Raw genomic sequence first — 8,130 nt, 5'->3', positions numbered from 1 at the left:
CTAAGCTAATTCGAACTAACGCATCTAGAACTAAAAACCAGTTCGAATTAGCGTTTTGCCAATTCAAACTAGCATGTCCACATTAAGTGGACCCTGAACGGGGTTAAGGATGGCCGGAAGCAGTGCCGGCAGGGCATCAGAGGAGGACTTAGAGCATGGAGCTGCTGTCTCAGGCTAGCCGAGGGCTGCGCTTAAAGGGTCCCGACCCCCACCCCGGACAGACAGTTCTAAGGGGTGCCCCGCTTGCAAAGGAGTCCTGGCTTGGAGTGCCCTGAGTGCCCACACTGGGCACATCACACCACTCGGCCATCAGACCGGCTGCACTTGCCGCAGGCTGCCATCTGGGGAGAGGGGGCAATTGGGGGGCTGCAGGAGAGCTTCCACCCCCAGAAGCCCGCAGAGCCAGCCCAGTCCTCCCCATCGGGGGCTCGTACCCCATTCCTCCCTCACCTCCTTCCACTTACCCTTCCCTAGCCCCTCTTCTTGATGTACAAAATAAAGGACAATTGTGTTCAAAAACGGAATCTGTCTTTATTGAACAAAACTGGGGGAGACTGGGAAAAGGAGGTGGGAGAGGGGAAGAGAGAGGGTGGGAGAGGGGAGGGCGACTAAAATGATCAGGGGTTGGGAACAGGTCCCATATGAAGAGAGGCTAAAGAGACTGGGAAAGCTGGGGAGGGCTAGCCTCCCACTAGTTCGAATTAAGGGTCTACACAGCCCTTAATTCGAACTAGTAAATTCGAACTAGGCTTAATCCTCGTGGAATGAGGATTACCTAGTTCGAACTAAGCGCTCCGTTAGTTTGAATTAAATTCGAACTAGCGGAGTGCTAGTGTAGCGCCTAGGAAAGTTAGTTCGAACTAACGTCTGTTAGTTCGAACTAACTTTGTAGTGTAGACATACCCTAACTTCTTTATCCCCCCTCTCCACACCACTCATGATTTTATAGACCTCTATCCTATCCCCCCCTCAGTCTCCTCTTTTCTAAACTGAAAAGTCCCAGTCTCTTTAACCTCTCCTCATAGGGGACCTGTTCCAAACCCCTAATCATTTTAGTTGCCCTTTTCTGAACCCTTTCCAATCCTTTTTGAGGTGAGGAGACCACATCTGTACAGTATTCCAGATGTGGGCGTACCATAGTTTTATACAGGGGCAGTAAGATATTTGGGGTCTTATTTTCTATCCCTTTCCTAATCATTCCTAGCATCCTATTTGCCTTTTTGACCGCCGCTGCACACGGTGTGGAAGTTTTCAGAGAACTGTCCCCGATAACTCCAAGATCTCTTTCCTGATTTGTCAGAGCCAAATTAGCCCCCATCATGTTGTTAATTCAAAGCCTCCAGCCCCAGACAACTTGGGGAAGCCAGTCCCCAGCCCCACCCCTTTGCCCCAGAGCCTGCCCCTTTGCAAAGGTGAAGCCGACCCATCGCCATGTACCATCAAAAGGCAACAGTGAAGTGAGGTCTTGTGGGTCTTGAATCGCGGGGGGGGGGGAGTTGGCTGGTCTCCCCTGACTCCCATCTAGCCACTGGAGGGGGAGGGGAGAAGGGGCACAGGGCGTGGGGGGGGGGAAAGGGAGGAAGTAATGGGGGGAAGGGGAACAGAAGGGTAGTTGGGGGGAAGGTGAGATGAGGGGCAGGGAGGGGAAATGGGAACAAGAGGAGGATGGGGGCTGAGGGACAAGAGGGGAAGGGGACGGGGGAGGTTGGGGGCAGGAGACTAGGAGGAGAATGGGGGGAGGGGAGGCAGGGGAACAAGAGGGGTTAGTGGGGGCAGGGCAGGCAGTGTGTGGGAGGGGTGACAGGGAGGAGGAGGGAGGGGAACAGAAGCACATTGGGGGTTGTGGGATGATGGGGAACAGGGACAGCGGGGAGGTTGGGGGCAGGGGAACAGGAGGGGACAGTGGGGTCAGGGCAGGCGGGGGGGGCAAGGATTGGCGTGGGGGGGCAGGCTGACCATGGTGGGGGGGCAGGGAGGGAGGCACTGGGGGGCAGCACAGCTGTGGGCGAGGATCTCTTGTCCATGTTCCCACTTGGAAATGTGAGACACCAAGTTGTTCAGGAGCCAGCCCAAGCTGACCAGAGGGGCCCGCTGGCTGCTCAACGCTGGGGGGAGGCCAGGGTGAACTCCTACTCTGCTGGCGGGAGGGAGGGAGGGGCAGGAGGAGCGGAGACGCCCGCGGGGGGGGTAGGCAGAGAGACAAGGAGACTGGTTCTCCAGGGGCTGCCCATTCATCCCTCCCTAGTAATCTCTCGGGTCACAGAGGTCCATTTTTTTGAATCATTTCGCAGTTCTGGTGTGAAGTATCATTTTCTGGCACTATTCATATAGATGAGTACAGTGGTGGGAAGTTACAGAGGCTGGGGGGAGTCCCACAGCAATTTATGATGCTGAATCTGCAGAGTTAAAAGTCTGTTACCTTTAAAATACGAATTGTCAACATCACCTGCTGAACTATATAAAAACAAGAGGGATTCAAATCCCGGGCTTCGTTCGCAACTTTGGTTGCCTACATTAACCACCCTAGTTCGAACTAGGGTGGTAGTGTAGACATACCCTGTGATACTGGGAGTGAAACGGGGACAGCTTGGCTCCTGAGGGGGGCGGGGCCTGGGCAGAAGGGGTGGGGCTTGGGGACATGGTGGAGGGTTTGCCCCCCCCCAGCCCTACCTTCACCCACTGCCCATCATCTGCGTCTCCCACTTTCCCCTCTGCAACACCCCACCTGGGCCCAGGGATGGGGACCCTGTTGTAGTTCCTCCCCCCACCTCCTTGTGTGGGTGTGAAGGGCTCCACAAGGTCGGGATGGCACCCAAGCCGGTCGCTACCTCGTTCCACGAGGAGTAACGGTAGTTCGGAATAGGGAGCCTAATCTGAACTACCTAGTCCGTGCCGCGTGTAGCCGCGGGCACGGAGTCCGAATTAGTGGGGATTTAAAAATGGCGGCGCCCGGCTTCATGCAAATGAAACCCGGGAAATTCAAATCCCGGGCTTCATTTGCAACTTTGGTTGCCTACATTAACCACCCTAGTTTGAACTAGGGTGGTAGTGTAGACATACCCTCAGGGAGGGTGGGCTGTACAGGGACCCAGCCTCCCCGGCTCTGGAGCACAGAGAGGGCAGGCGCTAGGGGACAGCAAGACTCCGTCCCCGGTTCGCCTGGAATAGGTGCTGTGGGGGGCGGAGAATGGGTGGGGCCAGGCTGGCGGTTTGGGAAAGAAACACCTTCCCCTGCCTACGACAGCCGGCGCCCATGGCATAGAGGGACCCTCCTTTGTGTCTCTCACAGGCAGGTAGGGGAGAAGCAGCAGTGCCCTGAGATGCGGAGTTCTCTCTGCTTCCCCCCATCCCTCTTGCGAGGAAGCCCCCGCTGAAATCCCCCCACTCGCGGAGAGGAAACAAAACCGGCAAGGGCTGGCAATACTGAAAAATGCCACGTCTCTCCCCTGCACGGGGACTGTTCCCTCCAAGCCCCTCCCCTCCCTTTCTCACCACAGCAGGTGTTGTCTGGGTTCCATACGTGTGTTTATTTTCACGAAAATAGTCTCACCCCCGACACTCATTTAGTGCTAAATATATAATGGTCCTGTCTCTCTGCAGCTGGCCAGCCACCTGCCACAAGCTCCCAGCTGCTCGACAATCAAATCAGAGCACACAACAAGAGGAACAAGTTTCAACCTTCGTAAAATTTGGAATGTCATTTCAACTGGGACTTTCAACTGGCTTTATTGGGACCTCTTTGCTAAATCTGCAGTAAGGGAGATTCAGGTGAGGTACAAGTTGAACCTCTCTAATCCGGCATCCTCAGGACTTGACGGGTGCCAAACCAGAGAATTTGCCGGACCACGGGAGGTCAATATTGTCTAGCGCATCACCAATACGTCCACTGCTTGCTGGGGTGTGAGAAGACATTGCGGGGTAAATTAGAGCTAAAGAACAGCACACAACACAAAGTCAAAACTGGTGGCTGCAAAAAAACCTTATGGGACTGCGGGAAAGTTGGTCACACCCAGGATATGTGCACATACAGCTACCTACAATCACGCCGGACTAGAGAGGTTGCTGGACCAGAGAGTGCCGGATTAGAGAGGTTCAACCTCCATTAGGAGAAGTCTCCTGACTCCACAGTAGCTGAGCACTGGGGCAGGTTACCAAGGGAGGTTGTGGGATCCCCCATCCCCAGTGGTGTTTAAGAACAGGCTGGACAAATGCCTGGCAGGTTGGTTTAGATTTACTCAGCCTTGCCTCAGTGCTGGGAGTTGCACTGGACGACCGCTCAAGGTCCCCTCCTGCCCCACGTTTCTATGATTCTAATATCAGCCCCTCGCTTACATCGGATGCCGTAGGATCAGAAGTGTCTGCAGACGTGTAGCTAATTCCTGCCCTTTGGTGCAGGGAGTCGTTATTCCCAGTCTGAGCGGCCCAAAGGAGGCTGCCGACCTGGCTCCTGTCAAACCGAAATCCCGCAGAGAAAGGAGAAATTCCCTCATCGCGTTTCCATGCAGCTGAGCTACAGGGCGTCAGTCTTAGACTGAGAAACCCAAGTTCTCCAGCCGGTCCTGGACAGGCAAAGCTCCTTGCAGGACTGGGGCCCTGCTCACCCCCAGGCTAGCTTAGAAGGGGGCTCGTGAGGCTGAGAAGGGGCAGGCCACAGCTGAGGGAACTGGGCGGCTAAGCAACCCCTGAAAGAGAATGGAGCCAGCACAGAAGGAACAGCAGGGCTGGGGGAAGCCAGGACACTGGCAGCAGAAGGCGGCTGCAGCGGAGAAACCTGTAGCCACCCTGTGGACGTCAGAGAGGGAAGGAAGGAAACCCAGGGGAGAGGGAGCAGGAAAAGGCTGAGGGGAAGGTTGAAGATGGAGCCGCCCTTGGCTGCTGGTTAGCGGGTGGGCCCGGGCTCCCCTCCCTCCCAGGGGAAGTGACGTTGTCTGGGCAGTGAATGAACAGACTCCACAGAACGTGTCCCAGGCAAAGACTCAGCTGTCTTGGAAGGGGGAACACAGTGGCCTGGCTGGAGGATGGAGCAGGCACGGCGAGCGCTGGGCAGCTCAGAGCGGGAGGGAGGGAGGCGGCGAGATGCTCAGCGAGAGGCAGACGGGAACCTGGGACCTGGACAGAGCGAATTCGCAGAGCAACCAGGAGGAGGCGCCTTGGCAGGGAGTGGGCCCCGGGACAGGCTCAGTTTAGGGTTCAAACAAGCCAAACGGTCACTGAACCAGCAGCTCTCCGGCTTCTCCGAGCCTAGATAGTGACTGACGTACGGCAACCACCACAAATACGTATCCAAGCCCAGCCGGACAGCCGCTGCATGTGTGTAGCACAAAGAGGAACAGCCACAAGGCTCGCAGACCTGCCAAATCGGGGTCACATGGTAGCGTCACTATAGAAACCCACCAGCCAGCAAATGTAACAAGGGTTCCTGGAGACGCAGCAGCAACGTGCAGAAACCCCACCACCAACAGCACCGGAGATCCTGACTGTAGCGATTCTGTCCTGCAAGAACAGCAGCTCATCACAGCCCCACCTTGGCTCTGGAGGTTGAATGAGCTACACCCTTCCTCACGGAGGGAAGGGCGCGTCCACACGAGTAACACTACAACTGAGCAGCAGCTGTACTGTAGACACCATAGCAAGGGAAACAGTTCTTCCAAAAAATGGCTGTCCACAGTCCACCTCTCCGAGAGCTGGTCGCTAGGTTCGAGGGAAGTGTAGAAGTAAAACTGGCTTTACTGGGCCTGGGGGTGTGAATTTTTCACATCTCTGAGCAACATAGCTCCAGCCACCTAACTCTCTAGTGTAGACAAACCCAAACCTGCAACTCATTTAAGTCACTTTCTAAACTCATTTGGAGAACACCTCCCCCGTTCTCATCGACACTCATTCTTTGAATCCCAAGTTAATTCATTCTGGTTTAACTAAACTGAGTCACACTGGAATCTGCCACGCGCATTCTGAAAGCGCCAGCAGCCAGTGAAACTGGAGTGACTTATAACCTGAGTTCGGTTCTACTTTCCTGTTACAGAAGCCACTAGGAGTCACAGCCAGACTCAGAACCTCCTGGAGCTCGGTGCTGGACACACACAGAACAAAGAAGATCCGGGTGTCTAATCCAAGTGCAGGTTCAACCTCCCAAATCCAGGACCCTCTGCTCCGGCAACATCCGTGGTCCAGCAAGGGCAGGGATGTTGCTGGACCGAAGAGTCCCCAGAGCGGGAGCCAGCTGGGAGAGCGCAGGGTCTGTGGAGTCCGGGCTGGGACAGCAGCTGCTGGGCAGGGGGAATCCTGGCGTCGGTGGGGGCAGGCAGCATGGGGGCCAGTGGGGTGAGGCCAGCTGGAGAGCCCCTGGCTGCAGCCAGGCATCCCTGGCTGGGGAACCCCAGGAAACCTCAGAGAGCCAGTGGTGGTTGGCCACAGCCGGGGAATCCCCCGTTACAGTGGAGCAGGCTTGGCAGCCCCGACTAGGGAACCCCGGCGGTAGCGGAGCGGGGCAGTGGCTCAGTGGGGCTGGCGGTAGCGGAGCAGCCCTGAGCCCCTGGGAAGCCTGGTTAGCAGTGGGCAGTAGGGCAGGGAGTCTTGGCTGGGCCAGCACTAGCCAGGCCACAGCAGGGTGGGGAGCCCCGGCCTCGAGAGCCCCAGGGAGAGGAACCGGCAGCGGGGCAGCCAGCAGGGGAGCATTGACCTCCCCTGATCCGGAAAACTCCCTAATCCGGGACGGCTCAGGTGCCGGATCAGGGAGGTCCAACCTGTGTATGACGAGAGACAACAGGTGGGAGCAGGCAGACGGGGGGAGGATACCAGGGAACAGAGCGACTGTCTTCGGTATCCGCCGCTGGGTGCACAGTCATCTGTAGAACGTGCGCTGATTTTGTTTGTCCCGGTGAGTGCTCCACCCTCGCTCCACCCCAATCCCCACCCCTCTGCCTGTTCCTCTGAGGCCCTGCAGCTTCCACCTCTTCCTGTTGTGCTTAATGGTATTAAACGTAAATATGATTTAAACTGTCAACAGTTTCAGTGATAAAATGTATAGTTTAAATAGATTAACCACTTAAAGAGGGAGGGGCAGGGTCGTTCTGGCTGGCCAGGTGCAGGGTGGGGCTGGCCGGCGGGAGGTGGGGCAGGGGACAGATGGATGCCTTTGGGGGGGGGTCAATCAGTCTGTCTGAGGGGGCCAGGATCTGGGGGCCAATGTGGTGGGATCAGGGTCGGTCCAGCACGCTAGGGTTCAGCTATCAGGTCTGGGGATTAATATGAGTTAACCAGGAAGCCGAGCGCTCACCAGTTAACCAATTAACCTTCGACATCCCTGCTTCCTACCTCGGTCCAACGCCCGTCTCCTGAGCCCACTCGCCTGCCCCCCATTGCCCCTGCCCTACCCCAGGCGTGTGAGCCCCGGGGTGCTCCTGGCGCTGGCCCCTCTCTGCCCCCTTGTGCCGGGCTGGGCAAATGCAGAGCCAGGCGGATCCTGCTCCCGACCCAGCGGGTTTCACACTTTTTTTTCTCATGACCCAGGTGAAGACAAAGGTTGATGCTCCTACCCGACCCAACAGGACTGGGCTGCGGGCTGCAGGGTGGGCTGAGGAGGGGAGCTTTGGGGTGCAAGAGGGGCTCCGGCTTTTGGGGGGGGGAAGGAGGGGATTCCCTCAAGCGGCTTCCAGGCAGCTTCCTGCCTCTCCCGGCACCACAGACCAGGCTGCTCCTAGACGCAGCCAGCAGCAGGGTCCCAGCTCATGGGAGTGCGGAGCGAGTGCTCAGGGCACGGAGCCCTGGGCGCTTCCCTCACCTAGGAGCCGGGCCTGCTGCCGGCCGCTTCTGGGGGGACAGGGCAGCCTGAGGTTCTAGGCCAGGCAGGGAGCTGCCTTAGCCCCCCCCACTGCTCACCTGAGCCCCCTGCAGCCACGAGACCCGGACGTCCCACCGCCCAGTGCTGGTTGCGACCCGCAGGTTGAGAACCGCCGGGTCGAATACAAGAATAAGACGTAACTCAGTGGCTGGGTGTGGTTAGAGGAGGCGGTCGGACAGGGGCGCAGGAAAACAAGGTTAAGTTATTCGCTGCTGTGCGTGTGGGGATCTTTCGGTGTCACTCAGCTCTGGAACACGCTTAGTCATTTACTCACCGTTTCTGCCCAGAAC

This window comes from Pelodiscus sinensis, chromosome 19, assembly GCF_052426305.1.
Source record: "Pelodiscus sinensis isolate ZL-2025 chromosome 19, ASM5242630v1, whole genome shotgun sequence".
Lineage (NCBI taxonomy): Eukaryota > Metazoa > Chordata > Testudines > Trionychidae > Pelodiscus > Pelodiscus sinensis.
This window is presented reverse-complemented; position numbering follows the sequence as displayed.